The 23,933-nt window shown below is 47.9% G+C and overlaps 1 protein-coding gene across 12 annotated transcripts in view; it reads right to left on the reverse strand.

Moving 5' to 3' along the window:
- The window catches only part of ALPK2 (alpha kinase 2), a 152,837-nt gene that overhangs the window by 43,858 nt on the left and 85,046 nt on the right, over nucleotides 1-23,933 (reverse strand). The window lies entirely within an intron of this gene.

Consider the following 23,933-nt stretch of genomic DNA (forward strand, 5'->3'; position numbering starts at 1 on the left):
CTCCAGTTAAAAAGCCACTCTGTTACTTGCTGGGATGCTCCCCACCCATTATCACTTCCTACCAAACAACAGAGTTCCAGGCTGATGCCCAGCAGACACTGGCCTCTGGAAAGTGTGAGTCACAGGACGAGGAAGTCTTGATCAGGGTGAGTTTGGTCACTGGGATATATCAGCATAGCCACGGTATCATGCCTTGATTTCCAAAGCAGTCATGTTCCTGTTAAGGTGTACTCACTCCTCTCCTTTCTTGCTTTTAAAATAAAATCCCTTGGGGCGCCTGGGTGGCGCAGTCGGTTAAGCGTCCGACTTCAGCCAGGTCACGATCTCGCGGTCCGGGAGTTCGAGCCCCGCGTCAGGCTCTGGGCTGATGGCTCGGAGCCTGGAGCCTGTTTCCGATTCTGTGTCTCCCTCTCTCTCTGCCCCTCCCCCGTTCATGCTCTGTCTCTCTCTGTCCCAAAAATAAATAAAAACATTGAAAAAAAAAATTAAAAAAAAAAAATCCCAGGGCACCTGGGTGGCTCAATCAGTTAAGCGTCCGACTCTCGATCTCCACTCAGGTCATGGTCTCGTGATTCATGAGTTCGAGCCCCGTGTCAGTCTCCTTGCTGGCAACACAGGGCCCGCTTGGGATTCTGTCGCTCCCTCTCTCTGCCCCTCCCCTGCTCTCTCTCGCTCTCTTAAGATAAATAAACTTAAAAAAAAAAAAAACTAAACAAAAAATAAAATAAAATAAAATAAAATCCCACTTTATTTAAAATAGCCTAGCGAAGCCCCACACATGTAAATGTGATGAATCCTCAACCGTGTAAATCCATCCACTTGGCAAACATTTACTGAGCATATACTACACCCCAAGGTCTATTCTAAGCACTGGGAAAGCAGCAGTGAACATGACAAAGACTGCCAGCCTTTGGGAAATTGTGTTCAAGCAACAAACCATACCAACGGTGGGCTGCTGATGTGAAACTCCATAAATTTGATTGGGAACCATGGGATTTTTCTCCAAGTGGAGGCTGTAACAGCCCAGTAGATACTTGTCAAGGCTGACAGACTGGGTTCCAAGGGCAGGCTCCTTGGGTGTCATTCAGAGGCTGACTCAGAGAGAGGGAAACCACAGACTCACAGCTTTCAAATGAGTCAGATCTTTCTTTTAGGAGGAGATCTCTTCATTAAGTCATTATGAAAGAACTCTAGCAAATGATTCTCCTGCTGCTCAGCTATTCTCATTATGGAGTGAGTGCTGAGACTCAGGAGGTTCTGTCAGGTCAGAAAACTGTCCTTTTTGTAGTGAAAAGGAAGGGAGGGTTTGGGGCCCTCGGAGGAAACCCAGTGTGGCGGGTGAAGTGTGGACTCCTAGGCCTGGCCACCTGAGTTCAGCTTCATACAGTATTGGACCCATGACCCCAAGTAACCTCTTTTGGCCTCTCTGACCCTCTGTCTCCTCCTCCGAGGCTAACCACACATATGTCGGCACCGTACTGTCGAATCCCTGGCACCCCTTGACATTGGCTTCCCTGGCTCCCCGTGGGTAGAAAGTAGTGGCTGGGACAAAGAGAAAATTCAGCAACACTGATTAGCAGAGAGATGTGCTCTGGGCTTTGTGTAGGCTTTCTCATCTGATTGGTGCAGTAAATCTGAGATCCTGACGCTATCGTCTCTTTTTCACTGATGAGATAAATGGCCTGGGTCCCATCAAGAGGCAGCAACCACGCAACAGGTTAAGGGGAGTTGAACGCAAACAATGTGTTAATTGCACAGAAGAAAAACCGTAAGATACAGGGAGATCCCTCTGTCCTCTAAGGTGAGGGAGGTTACCGAGGAAGGACGGCTTGCCAGGGCTCAAACCTAGCTGGAGAAGGTGTAAACAGGGTGCCCGTAACAGAGAGGTTCGCTGGGTTAACCAGGTCTGGAATCGCTGGGAGAGCAACAGCCAAACCTTCCGGACACCAGCGGGGAAAGAGGCAGTCATCCCTCGGTGAGGCGGGAGTCTAGACACCTGCAGGGGCAGAGCCTGGGGCCTTCAGAGTGGGTGGGCTACATGCGGCGGGGGTAGGGACAGGGAACGACAGCTCTGAGTATGTGGGGCCCCAGGTGGCTTGTGGAGGCCACACAAGGGGCTTGGGTTGGTACAGACAGGAGGCCTTCGGAGAGGGGGGCCATGCAGAGCTCTGGTTTCTGGGTCGAGAGGGCTGCAGGAAGGTCATCACTAGGCCAAGGCTACAGGTTTGCAGGTGGGTTCTGTTCTGAGCCTCGTGGCTGAGGCCGACTGTATGGGGTGAACACACACACACACACCCTGAAAATGTTACCCTCCTCCCGCCGTGTCCTTCCAGCACCCTCTGCTGAGAAAGCTTCACGCTGGCCTTACTTGAACAGAGAAATGGTTAATTGTGCTCTCAGAAGCACACACGAAAGCTTCCTTAGGAGCGGAGAGGCAGTAAACTGAGAGCTGATACGTGAGGTCTTGATGTTTCAGGGGTTAGAAATCCCTCCAAGGTCCCACAGTCGATGGCAGAAGCAGGACTTAGAGCCAAGTCTGGCTGGCTTTCCAACTCAAGTTTTCCAACAAGAGACCTTAAGGCAAACGGCACGCAGAGGCTGGGAAGTCCCCTTCATTTTAAAGCTGGAACTTCTGGGCTCCTGTGACACTTTGGGTACGAAGACTGCAACGGTCCTGATTCCATGCAACGTGATCACCTGTTTGTTTGCCGGCTTCCTCACAAGCTCTACGGGCACGGGCTCTGTTAATTCATTTCTGAATTTCCAGAACCCTGGCCCATACTAGGGGCTCCAATGAATTTTGCCGAGCCAATAAACATATGAATGAATACAAGGAGAGGATGTTGCGAGCCGAATTTAGTAACACCGCCAAACCTGTTTTTGAAAGCAGCGTTAAGCCTGAAAACCTAGCCTCTGCTTGCACAGCATTTTCCAACCCCCTCTCTGTCAACGGGGCCTCCTCGGACTCCACAAACACATTGTTTCATTCGCTGACCTTTTCAAAACTTTGGCCTCCTAAGCACGTCTGTCATGGAGCCCCCAGCAGGGTGTGTTGTCTTTGCAGCCACTCCGGGCTGTGCAGAGGTATATTCCTCTTTGTTAATGAGAGTGTCCCAAATGCCAACAAAGCGCACGACACGAATTGGAGTCGCTAACAATAGAAGGTGGTATGAGACCAGATCCCTCTTCTCAGATAGCTTCTAATCCAGCTGAAGAGACAAGAGGTACATGGAAAGGGTAAATAACCATTCTTGACAAGTTGAGCGAAGGGCCAAATGGATGGGATTTAGCTATCACTGGTGCTCTAGGAGAGGAAGGGAGGTCACCACCTCTACCCCGCGACTGCAATCCCTACAGAACGCAGACCAGACGTTGCACTCCTCGTTACCCGTTATCAACTCTTAGATACTTCCTGGACGTGTTCCTGCAGCCTCAGGAATCTTCTCCACTGAGCAGAGCCTGGCAGATGTGGTAGGCGCTGTGGTTAACTAACTCAACAGCATCCCCGACCCCCTTCGCCCTTGCTACCTCCAGCCAAAAAAGCTGGGAAACCACATACTCTCCCATAGCCGGATGCGTGGCTAGATGGGGCCAAGGGGTCGGTTCTTGCCCATAAGACACGAGGGGAATTCTGCTAAGGGACTCCTCAGGAGGCGTTGCTTTCCTTATAGAGGGTACCAATATGGCAGGTGCCTTGCCTACCACCATCCTTCTTTCTGTGGTGAAGAGTGATGCCTGGTACTGAGTTATCACCACCTTCCAGTCAAGAGGCAACCATCGCAAAAATGACCCCCAATCTCACTGCGGCTGGTGGGGCAGAATGAGAGAGAAGACCTGGGAGCTGGCAGGTCATTGCATTGAGTCATTGCAGCCACACTGAGAACTTCTACCCTGACTTCCGAAGAAGTGCACAGCACAGATCCTTATGTCCGAGGCTGGAATAACCAAGTGTCCTGTTAACTGCAGCTAAAAGCATTCCTAATGGATAGGAGAGGAAAATACATTGCTGGAGGATAAAGGAAAAGGCATGTGGGGTTCGCCCTGGAGACCTTCTGGAGGCATCGGGTGGCTCTGGTGACTCTGGGTAGAGATTAGCTTAACGGATAATGTCACAAAGGGCAAGGGGTGTGGCTCCTGGAAAGGGGACTCCAGGGGCTGGTCTAAATGCCAAGGGACCAAAAAGGCCTGAGGCAAGGTGAACTTGAAGTTGAGGGAGGGAGGGAGAATGGGGAAACGTGAGAAGACAGTCATCCAAGGAGAGGCCAAGGTTCTAAAGGCCAAATACAACCACCTGGGGACAGGAGGGTCAAGCCACTTAGTTCCTTGCTTCACCTGGGAACACTGTCATAGGCGGATGTGTGCTCTCGTGGGATAATTTTCTTTCTCGAACTCCTGTTTCTTTCTACATGTCTTCTGGATGTGCTTTCTTCCTTATCTGGACTAGATATAAATAGCACCATGTTCTTCAGTGGCTGTCTACACATCATCAATTTCCCCCTGTGGTTCCAGGAACCTTTAAGTGGGACCTTCCCCACTCCTAACCATCCTGGGCTGCCATGGCCTCGCCCACGGCTCACCTTTCCCAAATATCTGCTGAGCCCTCACTACAGGCACAGCGCCACTCAGTCATTCGTCATTCGATAGAGCAAATCCATACCACCTGGGGCGGCAAAACTGAAATAGCCCGGTCCCCAGCCAGAGAAAGCTTCCAGGCAAACAAGAATATTTCAGGAACTTGATCTATTTTTAGGAGTTGCCCGGTTGCCCAGAAAGGAGCATCACTTAAAGGCTTTGAATGTCAAAAGAACACACAATAAAGTGCAGGCCACTCATCTAAAAACCTCACTCCGACACCTGATGCTGAACTCATTTGACCAACTTTTCTTCATTCCATTGCCTCCTAGGAGACCAGAAATCTCCAGGCCGCTGGCCTTGCAATCCTGTCCTGATTTCTTGGAAGAGTGGTAGGGTATGTAAAATGTCAGTTTGATCTCTCATTGGGAGATTGGCTTATTGGCTGGGTTCCCGAGACAAACGTCCTTTCCTACGGCTCAGGGGCTCTGTACATTCAGTGGAACCTTTGCCTGGAAATATGGCGGGAGCGGAAGACCATTAGCGTGGGAGCCAGGAGCTCCCCCTGTTTATTGTGCCTCTCAGGTGATGTGAGGCAGGTGCTACCACTATGACCAATCACTAAGCCCTGCGGAGCCCTTAACACAGGGCAGATCCCGTTCTTAAGAGCTGTACATATGCTAATATAGTCAATGTTTGTAGAATGCCATAGAAACGTACGCCTTGGGGACTCTGGGTTGTGTAAGGTTAAGGGCAAATCTACCAGCTCTCCCAACACACGACAAGACCTGTATATAGTATTCAACTGCCAAGTGCCATGAGTCAGAAAAGCAGCCTTCATCCTTCCCTGTGTGTGTCTGGAAGTTTGCCGTGCGATCTGCAGACCTAAGGAAAGCAGAGTTGGGAAGGCCAGTGATCTGTCTCGAATTCCATTTTCTGAAGAGTCTCTCTGTTGTTTCCTGTCTTGAAGACACTGGCGCTGGATGAGGAGGTTAATGGAAAGTGGAACGGCATGGACTGAGGAGTGGGCCTCAGGAAACCCAGCTGCGGTCCTGGATCCGCTGAGCCGTGGCAAGCGGCTTTGGAGAAGTCACCGGGTCTTTCCGAGGCTGTTCCTTCCAGAGTAAAGTGAGAGGCTGGAGAGTATCTCTTGGTCCTGACGGCCTTGGTTGGCCCTGACGGCCTATCACCCTGCTGCCATGTAAACAGGACAAACATTGAAATGGGGCTTAAACCTCACCTTCCCCTTGGAACCGGATTTCCCTTGGGCTCAAAAGGCTTCCCGATCTAATCCTCTCTGTGAACTGTGACAGGTGTTAGAGAAGGAGGCACAGCCTACGGTACCGGATCCAGAAGGTACCAGTGGGGACCCCAGAGAGGGCCAGGGAGGAGCCTGTGCTGGTCACTGCAGGGCCCCATGTCCTGATTCTTGTCCTTCCTAGCTTCCCCTCCCTCCTCAGTGCAGCCAGTGCCCCGTCTTCCTGGTAGGCTGTGCTGAGCCAGCACAGGGGCCCTGGAGGCCATCTGCAGAGTTCTGGAGGCTCACAGATCTAGTCCAAGGCGATGAAAATCTTCACAGCCACAGAGCAGAAGGCCAGGAGCTGTCCGCCCCCAGCTCTGCTCATCCTTTTTGGGGTTGAGAAAAGTCATGGCTTCTTCCCCCCAGGTCTTGTTTTGCCTACACAATTTTGCCTGCAATTTCAGAGGTTTCCAGGCCTCCTTGGGCCCACCGATCTCCTCGTCAGGGCCCACGGGCCACGGACTGAATTCCTGCTGTAGGTGGTGAGCTAGGGGTGAGTTTAGAGGGGTTGTTTACTTCCCACAGACTGAAACTTCTATGTAGATTTCAGATGGATAACAGCTGGGGGGGAATTAAGCCTTAGGTTCTAGGAGAACATTTTCAAATCAATCTCTCTCTTTACAGTTTCTAGAATTTGTGAGCAAAACCAAAACCAACATAGTTGCAGTTACTGTACTCTACCGACAATAATACACGGTACAAAGCCAGTTCTTGTAAACTTCAGAAACAGGAAATACTTGTCATGGTTACAACTCTACTACTCTGCCTATTCAGCATGGCTTCACCGTGCACAGCAGTGACGGCACCTGGCACTTGGAAAATCTGAATATAAACATAAATAGAGGCAGTCACTTGTGCAGGATGGTCATTACCACAATGAGTAGAAAATGCAAACTTGGGGCTCGAAGAGTCCCTTCTCTGCCGTATGTCTTTCCTAGTAAGTAGCAGAATAGCTCTATGTCCAGGTTGGGCATCTGGTTAAGCAGAAAATGTCCCTCCAGAGAGTTCAGTTCTAGAAGGGCAATACAGCTACCTGATTAAATTCAGACACAGCTTTGTTCACAGGAGAAACAAAACTTCCTAGGTAATCTCACTCGACTTGGAGTAGGGCACACAGCAGGTGCTCAAAAAATAGGTCACATGAGGGCCGGCTGGGAGGCTCAGTCAGTCGAGTGTCCAACTCTTGATTTTGGCTTGGGCCATGATCTCACGGTTCGTGAGATCAAGCCTCACGTCAGACTCTGTGCTGGCAGCGTGGAGCCTGCTTGGGATTCTCTCTCTCCCTCTCTCTCTGCCCCTCCTCCGTGTGTGCACATGCCTTTCTCTCTCAAAAATCAATCAATCGATCAATCAGATGGAAACTCCAGAAAGGAATGCTGAAAAAAAAAAAAAAATAGGTCAAATGAATGAAATCCATCCAATCTGTTCTTGGTCCAGTGTTGTTTTTTGTTTGTCTGGGTTTTTTTTGTTTGTTTGTTTGTTTGTTTTGTTTTGTTTTTTTGCCAACACAGGCAGGAAGGTTTTGCCTCTCTGGAGTATGGTTCTCTTCTTATTCTCTGTTGAGATGTTGATCCACTACCTGAAAAGTGGGCCAAGGGTCCTGTGCCTTGGTTCATATGTATTTTCTGCTAAAATAGAAGTCTTCATCTCTAATAATTTGCTGCTTGGTTGGCCTTGGCCTTCTCTGGATCAAAACTGAAGCCATCTGGTCTTTCTTTCTTCCTTCCTTTCTTTCTCTTTCTTTCTTTCTTTCTTTCCTTCTTTCTTTGTTTCCTTCTTTCTTTCTTTCCTTCTTTCTTTCCTTCCTTCTTTCTTTCCTTCCTTTTTCCTTCCTTCCTTCTTCCTTCCTTCCTTCCTTTCTTTCTTTCTTTCTTTCTTTCTTTCTTTCTTTCTTTCTTCTTTTTCTCTTTCTTTCTTTCTTCCTTTCTTTCTTTCTTCTTTCTTTCGGTTCCAGATGCAGACTATCCAGAAGACATCAGCATACTTTCACCCATGAGTACCAGGCACCGAAGGTGGCAATGTCTGTGTAACTGTGGGCACAGAGTTGTCAAGTTATGATGGGCAGCTGAAGGGTTAAGGTTAAAGCACCCGCACTGTAAAGACAAAGGGAATCAAAGGCAGGCTGGAGAGCAACGATGAATATGGTGATTGGACCAGAAATTCATGGAGCCATCAAGATCAACTCTCCCCTCATAGATGGGAGGAAAAAGAATGCATCAGAAAGAAGTCTCTGGGAAGCTCAAGTTGTCAGGGACATGCTGTGAGATCCAAGGAAGAAAGGCAATGTCTGGGATTCAATGCAGTGATTCGAGCTGGAAAAGCAGGAAACAGGCTGAGCTGATATTTGCATGGATGGCGGTTTGAAAATTCATGTATATTACCTCCCATAGGCATGAGTAAATGCAAGCTCTGTAGTTTTTCCTCTGGTGCTGGTCTTGTCTTCCTCTTGAGCTCTCACTCACATGGAGGGGTTTGGAGGGCTGAGCGGAGAGCAGGTTTTCTCTCTGACGAGGCCTGCCTCGGATCCGGTAACTCGAACGTTCCCTTAGGGAAAGCTCAGGCCCTCGGTTCTGCCTGGTTGTGACCCAGCCCCTTTGGCAGCTGGCGTCTGAGTTGCCCACATTGGTAGACGGGTGGTGGGCTATTCCCCCCGTCCCAAAATGGAAGCAGGCGAAGATCTGCGCTCACGGTTTTCCTCAGCTTGTGCGACGACCGACCATCCTGATGCCAGGTGACGTGGAGTCTGGGTGGACGTGTCCCTCCGGGCCCTGACTTTTTATCACAGCGTCTCCGAGGGCGCGTTCGAGGGCTGCGTAGCCTAGTCTGAACCCTCACAGGCTCCCACTGATGGACTGTGCAGAGATAAGGCTCCCTCATCTATTAAGAAGGAAGGAATTTAGAAAACTCCTCTCTCAACAAAGGCAGACTAAACATTATGGTCCTGCAAAACAAAAATAAGAACAGACAAAAAATAACAACAGACACATCTTTCTTCTGTTTGTGTTCCTCAGCACAACCCTTAGGACCTCACGATCTTCACCTCACCCTTGAGGCAATTCTAAATTTCCTGAGCTACTCTGGAGGTAGGTCCTGGAGGCAGAACTGGAAAAACAACCAAAAACATTTTTTTTTTCTGGCAAATCCCTGTCCACACCATTGGCGACTGTTATGAGCTTCCCGGAGTTACGGAAACAAAGGATCACCAACCGGGTGGCTTAGAAAGACACGCATTATTCTCTCAGATCTGGAGGCCAGAAGCCTGAAATCAAGATGTCCCGGGGGGCATGGCTCTAGGGAAGAATCCTTCCTATCTTTTGACCTCATCTTAACTAATTATATCTACAAAACCCCTAGTTTCAAATAAGGTCACGTTCTGAGGTTCCAGGTGGACATCAATTTGGGCGGACAATTTTCGACACACCATGGCAACCCGTTCCGTTCCTGGCCTGGCCTGTTGGCCTTCCCTGCCCACGGGCTCCTGTTTGCTCAGTGGTGAAGCTTTGTCCCTTGACTGGGGCGGGTGTGGATTTGAGAGTAGGAAGGTTTGGAATGATGTTCTAGCAGCAGGATAATTAGAGGGAGGCTGGCCCTCCTCTGGAGTTTCTGCTTGCTTCTGCGGTAAGCAGTCTGTCAGGAGGGTGGAATTCAGTACAACCGAGGGTCTATCCCTCGTCACTGCCCAGCTTCCGGCCCCCACGATCAGTGCCAGCCACTTCAGAATGGCCTTAGAGTGACCAGTCCGGACGTTCTCCCATCTGCTGCTGGAGAGGCAGTGATTGGAGAGTTCCTTACGTTTGTTGTCAGAATTGGCCCCTGAGCTAGAAACGTAAAAGACGAAGGAGCAAACAGTTCTCGCCATGGTTATTTTCCCATCCAGCACCATCAGTCTGATGGTAAATGTGATGTACTTGTTTTTCAACCATCAGTTAAAAAAAAAAAAAAATGCCTGAAATCTCAAGGCAGCATCAAAATACCTGTGCTGACTCAGAAAGATAATTTTTCAAGCATCAGCAGAAAAGGGGAACTTACAGAATTTGCAATTTTACCTCCCACCCGCCCCCACCCCCTCCTCGGCTCTGCACATGCGGTGGAGGCAGCAAACTGGAGGGGGTGGGGGAATGCGATCTTTCGTGTTTGTCTCGCCTCCTTAGTGAGATGGTAATTCAGTTGAACAAATACTGTTGACAGGCACTGTGTTTGTTCTGGGCATTCACAGATGAATCAGACCCGGAGTCTGTCTCCACGTGGCTCACGGAGTCACAGCCCAGCTGAGCAAACAAACAGCTGTGCTATAAGGTGCATGCTCGCAGAGGGATGGGAATAAAACGTTTTTAAACGTTTTAAAACGAAATTACTTCTCCTTTCGGGGAGAGGAGGGGAGAGACAAGCACCTCAGGGAAAGATCCAGAATCCATTTATGGGCTGCCTCTGCATTTACAGGTATCAATTCTTCCGTTCCTTTATTCAACAAACACTCACTGAAAGCTCTCTCTGAGCCGCGACTTGTCGTAGCTGCTGGGGAAAGAACATCACCGGCTGACGACTTCCTCGGAATTTACGGTCTGCGTCAGGAGGCAGACAAGGTCAAGGAGGTCAGCGAATGTTCTGTCGGGAGAGAAGGCCAAGGAAACAGCGTGAACAAAGGCACTGGGGCAGGCAAGTTCCCAGGTGCCCGGAATGACCAGGATGTGGGTAAGGGCAGAGTGAAGGGGGACAGTGGAAAGAGCCGACAGCCTGGTACTGGAGAGTTCTTCACGTTATGCAAAGCGTTCAGGTGTAGTCCTCTAGAATGAGCGTCCACCAAGGTTTGGCCGGGGCCGCGAAGGTGTTGTTTTCAACAAGGGAATGATATTCCCAGATTGAGGTTTCAGGAGGCTTGTTGCAGGAGAAGAGAATCTTGTGTATATTCCCAGAGGTTGGGAAGGATATGGCTGGAGCCTGAAGAACCCTCACCATCTCCTCAGTGATGCCGAAGGCCCAATTTGGAGAAAGACGTCTGACCCCCTTGCCCTGAGAACTGGTCTGAAACTGACCCCATGAACTCAAACCTAAAATGGAAGGAAGAAGCTACGTAACGTCGTGGTTGGGGCTGAGGGCCCGGTGTCAGGGCAGACTCTGTTCAAAGCCAGGCTGTACCACCTCCCGACCCAGAGCCCCGACAGACACAGGATTTATCTTGTTGGGTTGTTGAGATAATTAAATAAGCTAACCCACTGAAGTCTCGGCACAGTGCCTGGCACGTACTTATACTCAGTAACGTCAGCCATTATTGGCTGGCGGGCAGGTGAATGTGCTGGACGAGGGCGGACGGGCAGGGTGGGACACACCTTCCGGGGAAAGCCTCGGTGGCCCAGGAAGCGTGGTCACTGGAAATCCCTGGGAACTTACTGGCAATGCAGGATCCCAGGCCCCTCCCTAGACGCGGGGAATCAGAAGCTGTTTCCAACAACTTCGCCGGTGATCTGCACGCACGAACAAGTGCCCACGAAGCTCAAGGGAATGGGCCAGACACTCCCTGCCCCTGGGGAGATGCCGATGCTGAGTCTGGACCTTCAGACGTTAAGCCCGCAGACATCTTTACGAGGGAAACCCACTTTCAAGGGAGAAGCAGTCCTCCCCGCTGCCCTACCCAGCTTCCTACTCCACATCTGATTTCCCAGGCCCAGTAACCTGTGACCTCAAAGACAACTGGAATGTGTCCGCTTTTGTCCTGACAGTAACCTGATAGATGGCTCGAAGGGGTGGGGTGGCATGTTAGTTTCAAAGTGACACAAGAGACGCAGTGGAGCCTGCCCAACAAGCAGGGCTGGCCGCTTGCCAACTGGGACACTAAGGCCCTGGCAGTCGGGGGCTACCTTAGAACTTGGCATTAAAAGTAAAGGCTAGGTGGGGTTAGGGCTGGGAGGCTGGAGGGGCTCGTGGGGTGACAAGTGTTGCTGTTTGCCACTTGTTCCAAAAGGATAGACCGTGGCTCGGAATATATGGGACACAGGAAGCAGCCCTTTCCTTTAAAAATACAACCACCTTGGGGCGCCTGGGTGGCGCAGTCGGTTAAGCGTCCGACTTCAGCCAGGTCACGATCTCGCGGTCCGGGAGTTCGAGCCCCGCGTCAGGCTCTGGGCTGATGGCTCGGAGCCTGGAGCCTGTTTCCGATTCTGTGTCTCCCTCTCTCTCTGCCCCTCCCCCGTTCGTGCTCTGTCTCTCTCTGTCCCAAAAATAAATAAAAACATTGAAAAAAAAATTTAAAATAAAAAAAAAATACAACCACCTAGGGGCACCTGGGTGGCTCAGTTGGTTGAGGGTCTGAGCCCCTCATTGGGCTCTATGTTGACAGCTCAGAGCCTTCAGCCTGCTTTGGATTCTGTGTCTCCCTCTCTCTCTCTGCCTCTCCCCTGCTCATGCCCTCTCTCTCTCTCTCAAAAATAAATAAACATTAAAAATTAAAAAAAAATAGAACCACATACCGTAATAGTGGGTGCATGTCTCGCCACATTTGTCCAAACCCACAGAATGCATTACACCAAGAGTGAACCCTAATGTAAACCACGGACTCTGGGTGATAATGATGTGTCAATGGAGGTTCATCCACCATAACATATAATCCCACGCTGCTGGGGGATGATAGCAGGGGAGGCTGTGCATATGTGGGGGCAGGAGGTATAAGGGACTCTCTCTATCTCCTGCTCAATTTTGCTAAAAACTCTAGGAAAGTCCATTTTTTAAAATAAAAAGAAAATTATGATTTATCATTGAATCAGGAAAGAAGGAAAAAAAACAAGGTTGAGGCCTGGGGCAGTATGCTTTTAAAAAAAAATCACAGTTATAGGGGTGACTGGGTGGCTCAGTTGGTTAAGCATCCAACTCTTGATTTTGGTTCAAGCCATAATCCCAGGGTCGTGAGATCAAGCTGGATGTCGGGCCTGCTTAAGATTCTTTACCTTCTCTCTCTGTCCCTCCCCTGCTCAAAAAAACAACAACAAAAATACACACACACACACACACACACACACACACACACACACACACACAATTATAATAGAAATAACTTAGAGCCGAGATGTCCAGTCCAGAAGACCTTAGCTATTTGTGACTAATGAACATTTGAAGTGTTCCTAGCACAACTAAAGAACTAAACTTTAAATTTTATTTAATTTTAATTAATGTACATGTAAATTAAAAAAACTGATGTGTGTGATACAGTTAGTAAAAATCGTAAGTAGGCTTGGAACAATTTGAGGATATGAATCTACTCTTTCAATTGTGAATTTCATGAAATCTACACACAGATCAAGTATTTCCAGTAAATAGTTAGCATCCAAATTGAGATACAACATAAGTGTAAAATTTTGAAAACTTAAATAGGGGAAAAAAGAATATAAAATATCTCATTCATTTTTATATGGATTCTTTTTTAGAGAAAGACAGAGTGCAAGCAGGGGACAGGGGCAGAGGGAAAGAGAGAGAGAGAAAAAGAGAGAGAGAATCTTTAAGCAGGTACCACACTCAGTGCAGAGCCCGAAACGGGGCTTGATCCCACGACCCTGGGATCATGACTTAAGCTGAAATCAAGAGTCGGGTGTTCAACCAACTGAGCCTCCTAGACGTCCCTTATATGGATTATATATTGAAATAATATTTTGGTTAAATTTTTTTAAATGTTTATTCATTTCTGAGAGAGAGAGCATGAGCAGGGGAAGGACAGAGAGAGGGGGGACAGAGGACCCTGTAAACCTGGAGATGTTCTGGGCAGAGTCCTGAAAGGGCCCAGGAATTACTGCCTGGACTATGGAGCCCATGGCCTTGCCCTTACTCGCTGAGGCCTCCTGGGTTCCAACATGTTGTACTTTATTTTTTTTTTTAATTTTTTTTTTCAACGTTTATTTATTTTTGGGACAGAGAGAGACAGAGCATGAACGGGGGAGGGGCAGAGAGAGAGGGAGACACAGAATCGGAAACAGGCTCCAGGCTCTGAGCCATCAGCCCAGAGCCCGACGCGGGGCTCGAACTCACGGACCGCGAGATCGTGACCTGGCTGAAGTCGGACGCTTAACCGACTGCGCCACCCAGGCGCCCCAGCCAACATGTTGTACTTTAAATCAAGCTGGCCGCTTGATTTAAACTTACCTGTTCCAGGTAAGTTGCCATTTTTCTTTATTGTTTTCTCTTCTACATCAGATTTTTTAAGCCAAGAACAATTGGGATTTGCACAATCTGTGTCAAGAATGCGTTCCTTCTCTGATGTCTGAAATAAAAACCTGAAGAAGGATATCTGGACCTGCTTTGAGGTACTTTGTGTTTAAATTGCCCTTTCTGGCTCTAGCAGTTTCTTGTGGCTGCTGTAACAAATTACCACAAACTCACTCATTGAAAAGAACACAAAGTTAGGGGTGCCCGGGTTGTGTCTGACTTCAGGGCAGGTCATGATCTCATGGGTTGTGAGTTCAAGCCCTGCGTCGGGCTCTGTGCGGACAGCTCAGAGCCTGGAGCCTGCTTTGGATTCTGTGTCTCCCTCTCTCTCTTTCTCTGCCCCGCCCCCACCCCACCCCTGCTCAAAAATAAACAAACATTTAAAAAAACGAAGAATACAAATTTATTATCTTACAGTTCTGCAAGTCAAAAAGTCCAACATGGATCTCACTGGGCTGGAATCAAGGTATCAGCAAAACTGCATTCTTTCTAGAGGCTCCAGAAAAGAATCTCCTTGCCTTTCCCAGCTCCTGGAGGCTGGCTGCATTCCAACAACTCATGGCCTCTTCCTCCAAATAAATTCAAAGCCAGCAGCGTGGGATCTTCAAATCTTTCTCAGACTCTGACCCTCTTCTCACCTTCTCACTTAGAAGGGCCTTGTGATTACATTTGGATGACCAGATAATCTAGGGTAATCTCCCCTCATCGAAATGCTTACCTTATATCTGTAAAGTCCCGTTCACTACATAAGGTAATATATTCACCAGCTCTGGGGACCAGGGCAGGGACCCAATCTTTGCAGGCATTGTCCTGCCCACCACAGCGTAAAGGGCCTAGACAACCTGCTGGGGTGGCCCCTCAGCCAGCTCTCAGCTACCTTCGTTCCAGAAGAAGAAATTGGGCATATTTGCTTTTCCAGAATCGTGGAGTCTCCCAGTCTGAGTTTTGAGATGGTTAAATGCTGATTTTCCAGATATTAAAATTCTTATTGACACAGGCCCCAGAATGGTCTGTGAGAGATTTATAGACTACTTGCTATGGGCTGAACTGTGCCCCCTACCCTGCAATTCCTATGTTGAAGCCCTAAACCCTGCACCTCAGAATGACACTATATTTGGAGATGGGGCCTTTAAAGAGGTAATTAAAGTAAAATGAGGTCATTAGGGTGGGCCCTAATCCAATATGACTGGTGTCACTACAAGAAAGGGAGAATAGGACATAGACACCACACACGTGCAGCAAGAAGGCGGCCATCCACAAGCCATAGAGGGAGGCCTAAGAAGAAACCTACTTGACCAACTAACTCTCTGGCTTTGGACATCCGGCCTCCAGAACTGTGAGAAAACGAATTTCCATTGTTTAAGCCAGCCGGTCTATGGTCTTTCATTATGGCACCCCTACTAAACTAAAACACTACTTTTCCATATTCGTACCGTTGTAGTGTTGGAAATGAATGATTACAATTCGAATCTTTTCCTATTACTTTGGTTTACAAATTTTCTGAAGTTCTTGGCACACCCGCTGAGTTGAAATCCCCTTTCGCAAGTGGGCCCATCAGATCACATTGAGCCGGTGTTCGACTCAACAGTGGTTGGGCATTTCCAACTATCGGGTACTGTGTCTGCTCAACAAAGCTCACCCCTGACCCGTAAGGAATCGATGTCTAGTGGAGCGAACAAATCAGTAGACTGTCCATCTAATCCAGCGTAATCGATAGTAGAGGCTCGCAAGTCCGTGACGTGAAGAGCTGCAGTACTTTATCGAAGGGAGTGGATTGGGGCAGGATGGCGAGGCGGGGACATGAGGATTCCGGAAGTGTTCCAAAACGAGTGACATCTGAACACCGGGCCTTAAGGAATCAGCCAGATGCCGTCAAGGTCAGGCCCTTAAAAGGACTTCCCCCTGTGTGCCAGGGGCGGAAGATTCTACGTTAACTGGAAGCGTCAGGTAGGAAGATGTCCTAACTTGAGTCCCCCTGGAAAAACCGACCGCGAGACAAGAATGTGAAGGCAGTTAGTTTATCAGGGAGGTGACCTCAGGAAGAGTGTGAGTCCCGGAAGGGAGGACAGCCAGCACATGACTACACATGTTGCAGCTGTGGACACACAGAGCCCCTCTACAGAACGGTGTGGCACATGCCTTAGAATCATCCTATGGGAACAGGAGGTTTTCCTACCTCCAGCTACCTTGTCGTGTGTGGCCAAACCCCCTCCCAGGCCATGAAGAAAGGAGGTGGGGAGCTGTAGGGTGCTGCAAACTGTCTTCACCTGCAGCTGCGGGTAAGCCCAGGGGACTGAGGAGGGTTGGGGCCTGAGCATCATCTGCATCTGCCCCGGGGACAACCAGATAATTCCATAAACCATCTGGGTGTCGGCGTCAATCAATGGGGTTCTTTAACCCCGATGATTCTGACACTCCTCTCCCTCAGAATCATCAGCCTCGACTTGTTCTGTGCTGACCTGATTTCCTTAGGGAACGTGAATTCCAGGCTTGTCACTTAAAATAGATGTACCATGAGCATGTTAATTAACCTCTTTGAGTTCTGTGGGCCAGCTCACATTTGTATTCCACGGATTAATACCCAATGTAGGGCATTAACATAGTGCCTGGAACACGCGGACCCTGTGAATGGTTGTTATTTTTACCGATGACAACACTTGTTTCTCCGCACAATCTGTGCAAACTTTGGACCAGGTGATGAACTTGAGGTGATGATGTGAGAAAGAGCACCTCCACAAAGTTTCGTCCTCAGGCTCTTTACACAACTTCCTGGAATGCCTTGCTTGTTGCTTCGCTTGGGTAAACGAAAATTCCATTTCAGAAAAACACGCCTTCCTAAAGTGTCACATGAGTGTCACGCAATGAACACCAAAATAGCAAAATCGTCCTTTATAAGAACTTACAGCCTCCCAGCGAATAGACTGAGCTCTGGTTTAAATTAGGTACAAATGGAAGCTATTGTAGACCATACGGATGCTTTTCTTTTTTTTTTTTAATGCTTATTTATTTTTGAGATGGCGCAAGCGGGGGAGGGGCGGAGAGAGGGGGAGAGAGGATCCGAAGCAGGCTGTGCACCGACAGTAGCCCGATGCGGGGCTTGAACTCACCAACCATGAGATCATGACCGAGCCGAAGTCAGACGCTCAACGGACTGAGTCACCCAGGTACCCCGAAGGGATGCTTTTTAGTAATTTACTGCATTAGTCCACCAAATGGCTCCCAGATCACTTGGGGCTCTGAATTCTGAGGCCGACCTTACGTCTCCGTCTGTTGGGACTGCTATCACAAAATACCACAGACTGGGTAGCTTAAGCAACAGAAACGTATTTCTCATAGTTCTGGAGAACCAATGCGGTTCCAGGTGAGGACTCTTTTCCTGGCTTGCATATGGCTGCCTTCTTGCTGTGTCTTTACATGACACAGAGGGAGAGAGAGAAGAGAGAGAGAGGGTGAGAGAAGGAGAAAGACACACACACATACACACACATACACATAACTGGGGGAGGGAGGTAGAAAGAGGGAGGGAGGGAGCAGGGGGGGAAGAGAGAGATGGGGAGGGAGGAGGAGACACACACATGGTGAGGGGGAGGGGGAGGGAGAGAGAGCCAGCTGTGGTCTCTCTTCCTCTTCCAATGAGGACACTAATCCCCTCACGGGGGCTCCACCCTCATGATTTTGTCCAAACCTAATCACCTCCTAAAGGCTCACCTCTGAATACCAACGCTCTGGGAGTTAGGGCTTTAACACTGGATGTGGGAGAGGGGACACAACGTTCAGTCATGACCCCTTGCTTACCATCACAGAGCAGCTCTCCTTCTGGGGAAATCTGACATCTCACATAATACAGTCTCACAATATATGATTCCAGGAAAATGGTAAGAAAGGGGATTTTGCCCATATTTATTGGTTCTATTTTTTGTTAATGTTCATTTATTTATTTTGAGAGAGAGAGAGAGAGAGAGAATCCCAAGCAGGCTCAGCGCTGTCAGCTTGGAGCCCAACATGGGGCTCAATCCCACGAACTGCAAGATCATGACCTGAGCCAAAATCAAGAGTCGGAGGCCCAACCGACTGAGCCACCCAGGTGCCCCAGTTCTATTTTTAACAATATTAACTCATGTGTAGGCCCCGTGGATGCTCATGGGACCTTTATTCAGCGTCTAACTTTTTTCAACGTTTATTTATTTTTGGGACAGAGAGAGACAGAGCATGAACGGGGGAGGGGCAGAGAGAGAGGGAGATACAGAATCGGAAACAGGCTCCAGGCTCTGAGCCATCAGCCCAGAGCCTGACGCGGGGCTCGAACTCACGGACCGCGAGATCGTGACCTGGCTGAAGTCGGACGCTTAACCGACTGCGCCACCCAGGCGCCCCGCAGCGTCTAACTTTTAGCTTCCACGTTCACTGATCAAAGAGAAAGGTTCTCTTGCTAGATTTGGGGCAGTCTCTAAAGTGATTTAGAAAAGTTGTAGTATTATAATATATACGCTATTTTTCAAGAAAAATGGAACGGAGCTTACTTATGCTGTAAAGTAGCTACAAGAAGAGAACAGAGGCTATTTCCACTCAAAAGTCACCAGTTTTTGTCAGTTCCCTTAGGTAAGAGCTGAATGAGTGATTTTGAGACGAGCTCGTTTATGCTAGAACTGCAGTGAGACGTAAAGGTGTCGAACAAAAGATCGACCAGGGGTTTAACTTAGGGTCCATGGGACCACAGGTGAAGAGCTGGATCTTTCTCTCATGAAGCCAAATTTTTCAAGGGAAGAGACCACGGGTATAATGCTTTGTCATTTGTTTATGAGCATTTTCTCGTATCAAATGTTTCCGAAGTATGATTTTTTTTTTAATGTTTATTTATTTTTGAGAGACAGAGAACGAGTGGAGGAGGGGCAGAGAGAGAGGGAGACACAGACTCTGAGGCAGTCTCCAAGCTCTGAGGTGTCAGCACAGAGCCTGATGCGGGGCTGGAACTCATGAACCAGGAGATCTTGACCTGAGCCTAAGTCAGACCCTTAACCGACTAAGCCACCCAGGTGCCTATCAAGGTATGATTTTTAATGGCTGCGTTGTGTTCCAAAGGATTTTGTACTGCAGTATTTAACCAGCCTCCTGCCCCCACTCCCACCACTGTTAAAATATCTAGAGTGTTGCCACAGTTTCATGCTGCAGTGAACCTGTCCGGCTAGCTGTGTTTACAGCTCTGATCACTGGATTAGGTTAATGACTGGGCCAAAGTTTGCATTTTAAAGGCATTAGTGGGGTGCCTGGGTAGCTCAGTCAGTTAAGTGTCAGACTCTTGATTTTGGCTCAGGTTATGATTCCAAGGTCATGGGATTGGACCCTGAGGCAGGGTCCATCCTGAGCATAGAGCCTGCTTAAGATTCTCTCGGGGCACCTGGGTGACTCAGTCGGTTGAGCTTCCGACTTCGGCTCAGGTCACGATCTCACCGTCTGTGAGTTCGAGCCCCACGTCGGCCTCTGTGCTGACAGCTCAGAGCCTGGAGCCTACTTTGGATTCTGTGTCTCCCTCTCTCTCTGACCCTCCCCCGCTCATCCTCTGTTTCTCTCTGTCTCAAAAATAAAATAAAACATTAAAAAAAATTTTAAAATAAATAAATAAAGGTATCAGTAAATATGGCCAATTTGCCATCCAGAAAGGTGATACCAATTTTCACTACCACCAGCAGTATAGGAGAAAGTCTGTTTCCTCACAGTCTTATCAGCTGAAGGTATTATCACTTTAAAAACAGTCTGTCAAAACTGACAAAGGAAGGAGGGAAAGAAAGAAGGGGTGAAAGAAGGGAGAAAGTAATTTGATAAGTTTATGAAGCAATTGTACATTTTTCCTTACGGATTGACCAATCAATTCCTTGCCTATTTGGATTAAGCTGTTCACCCTTTCTTACTCGGTTTCTAGCTGTTCACCCTTTCTTACTCGGTTTTCTTTGTCGATACCTCACCAGTACATACTTTTCTAAGTTTTCATTTGTTTTTAAATTCTGTTTGTGGGGTTTTTAATATGCAAGATTCTTCTATCATCAGATTTATCAATTCTCCCCCTTAGGCTTAGAGAGCCGTTCCTCACCTTGAGATTCACGTTTTCTTCTACCCTATTTGATATTTATTTTGGTAGCTGATGTGGAATTAGGGATTCACAGGACTTTCGTGCCTGGGAAACTTACAGATCCCCATGTTCAACCCCTTCAGTTTAAGGAAAAACTACGGGAAGAGGCCCAGGGAGAAGGAGAAATGACTCAGGGACATACAGCTGGTTAATGACAGAACCAGGACCAAAATTACAGATTCCTTGACTTCAGTTTATTCTCCTTTTAAAAAATATTAGTTTTCTTTTTTTTTAATATTTTTCAATGCTTTTATTTATTTTTGAGGAATAGAGAGACAGAGCACAAGCAGGGGAGAGGCAGAGAGAGAGAGGGAGACACAGAATCCGAAGCAGGCTCCAGGCTCTGAGTTGTCAGCATGGAGCCCAACTGGGGGCTCGAACCCATGAACAGTGAGATCACGACCTGAACCAAAGCTGGACACTTAACCGACTGAGCCACCCCAGGGCACCCCCAAAATATTAGTTTTCAATAATGCAAGTACCAAGTGAATATAGTTTCCTTAAAAACTATAACATTACCAGGGCGCCTGGGTGGCGCAGTCGGTTAAGCGTCCGACTTCAGCCAGGTCACGATCTCGTGGTCCGTGAGTTCGAGCCCCGCGTCGGGCTCTGGGCTGATGGCTCAGAGCCTGGAGCCTGTTTCCGATTCTGTGTCTCCCTCTCTCTCTGCCCCTCCCCCGTTCATGCTCTGTCTCTCTCTGTCCCAAAAATAAATAAACGTTGAAAAAAAAAATTATTAAAAAAAAACTATAACATTACCAATCACACATCCAAATGCAAGTTTCCCATTTCCCTTCCTGGAGTGGTCACCGTTGTCATTTGGGCGTGGATCCTTCTACACTTAGCAAAAATAATTTTATGTGGATCATTCTGTGATACACCTTCCTTACTCTACCTTACGTTTAGAGATGCCCATCATTTGAACAGGCCACACTTTTATTCAGCCATTTCTGCATAAATGTTTCCTTAGACAAACAATTCTGCAGCACATTATGGTACGTGTCTCGCTGGGGCCGCGAAACTATCGCTTAGTGGGTAATGCCCTAATTTTAAAAGATATCACCAAGTTACACTCTTGCTGGCAACATACCCATTTCTCCATAATCTCAATACCTTGATATTATCTATCATCCTTTAAATGTTTTGCCTGATGGGTGAGAAATATTATATTTTTTAAATTGATATTTTCCTAATTACGCAAGAGGTTAAATGTCTCACATGTTTACTGACCATTTTATTTCCTCTTCTATGAAATTCATATGCATTTACTTTTATCTTTCTTTAAAATTCAACTGTTAGGGATATTATTCTTACCCTAACATATATATATATTATATATATATATATATGTTATATATATATGTTATATATATATGTTATATATATATTTTATATACTTAATATACTTATAAGTATATTTTATATACTTATAAAATAATATATTATATTAAATATAAATATAAATAAATATAAATATTACAAAAATAAATAAATATAAATATTAAATATATATACAAGTTATATATATTTTTTATATACTTTGGAAACTAATCTCTGTCTGTTATATATGTCCTACATATTTCTTCCAATATGTCACTTCCTTCAATTTTGTTTATGGAATTTTTTTGTTGTTATATGGAAATTAACTTGATGTAACAAAATGATCAATGTTTTCTTTCTTTCTTTCTCTTTATTTTTTCTCCCTCTCTCTCTCTTTCTTTCTCCCTTTCTTTCTCTCCCTCTCTCCCTTTCTTTCTTTTCTTCCTACCCTCCCTCCCTTCTTCCTTCCTTCCTTCCTTCCTTCCTTCCTTCCTTCTTTCTTTCTTTCTTTCCTTCCTGTCTTATTGTGTCCCAAGATCTTATGGTTTTCAAGTTCTTAAAAATGGTTTCCAATATATTTTCTAGAAATTTATTGTTTAGGTTGTTTTCTTAATATATTTAATAGAGAGATCCATCTGGAGTTCATTTGGGGCCCACTGGAATGAACTACTCTTATTTTTTTTTTCTCCATATAAATGGCCAACTGTGTCAGCATCGAAGATTTTGTTTCTCTCCTAAAACTTGAGACGCTCTTTCCACCATAAGCCAAATTCCAATATATTCTTGGGTCTGATTCTGCACTCACTACTCAGTTTGGTTTATCTGTTGATCTATCTGGGGCCACTCCCACCCAGTTTTGACAACCGCAGCTTGGTCATTTGTATTGATAGACCGATGGTTAGTCCAATGTTTCTCCTGCCCCATCATCAGAGAAGCAAGTTCGTTTTCAGTCACAGCCCCAAATCACCAATAAGGCATGTCTCTGGCCCTCAGCTTCCACCCAAGGCGGTGGGAGGGCTTAAACCCACCCATGCAGCCAAGCGACCCTCCTGTCTCTGGCCTCCACTGCTTCCGCCCAAATTCCTGTCACCGAACTACTCCTTAAAATAAAACTCAGCTGCAGATGGCACACCTGTTTTGGATTAGTTACAATAAATCAGGATCTGTATTTATTTCGGCTGGCGGACAGGTGAAGAATAAGCTGTTTACAGCGAGTCAGCTAGAAAGCAGACATCCAAATCGCGAGGTTCCCCCCCCCCCCAGGGCCAAGGGGTTACACTTGACAAGCCCCAAGCTTCCTGTTGCTTCCAAAATCCTGTGATTCTTTACGGGAACACCTCAAGCGGTAGTATTCACGCTAGATCTTGGTCTAATCTTGGCTAATCTTGGCCCGTGGTTGGAGTTTTACTGCCCACGAGGGCCACCCAGAGCTCTTGTTACAGGGCAGATTCAACAAGCCGGGGGTAAAATGTAGAGATCTGTAATTGTTTTAATGTTGATTCATTTGTTTTGAGAGAGACAGAGAGAACGTGATGGGGGGAGGGGTAGAGAGAGGAAGAGAGAGGATCCCAAGCAGGCTCTGCGCCAACAGCCCAGATGTGGGGCTTGAGATCCTGACCTGAGCTGAAACCAAGAGTTGGGCGGTTAACCCACTGAGCCCCCCAGGTGCCCCTAGAGATCTGTGTTCTTAAACATGCACCTTAGCGAATGATTCCGGTGCAAACAATCCAGGCCCTCCCTTTGCACTGCTCTGAGCCCCTGAGAAGGAGGCCTTCAGCCCCTGGGGGCGGGGGGGGGGGGGTCCCTGTGGACAGGATCTACAATGAGTTATCTGTCTGAGATGGGTTAGTAGGAATGAGGTCAGTATAATGCAGATGCATTCATATGTGATTTTCTCCTAGACCAGGGGGCCCTGAGTAGCTGCAGTAAAGTATAGAATCTTGAGCAGGAAAGGGAAGGGCCTTCAGCTCAATTTTTGCATTGGCAGCAGACTCTCTGAAGGCCTCTTTGCATAAAATAAAAAATGACAAATGACGTGTGTCCTGTAGTTCCTCTCTCCTGAGACATGCACTCTGGACCTGTGTGTCTGAGGGCAGCATGCACCCCCAGGCCCAGCTCCCCCCCCACCCCCAGGCCCAGCTCCCCATCCCTCCCCCACCACCCAGACCCAGCTCCCCCCACCCCAGGCCCAGCTCCCCATCCCTCCCCCACCACCCAGACCCAGCTCCCCCCACCCAGGCCCAGCTCCCCACCCCTCCCCCCCCACCCAGGCCCAGCTCCCCACCCCTCCCCCCCCACCCAGGCCCAGCTCCCCACCCCTCCCCCACCCCAGGCCCAGCTCCCCACCCCTCCCCCACCCCAGGCCCAGCTCCCCACCCCTCCCTCACCCCCAGGCCCAGCTCCACAGCAGCCATGCTGGCCAGAGACCCA

This window comes from Felis catus, chromosome D3, assembly GCF_018350175.1.
Source record: "Felis catus isolate Fca126 chromosome D3, F.catus_Fca126_mat1.0, whole genome shotgun sequence".
NCBI lineage: Eukaryota > Metazoa > Chordata > Mammalia > Carnivora > Felidae > Felis > Felis catus.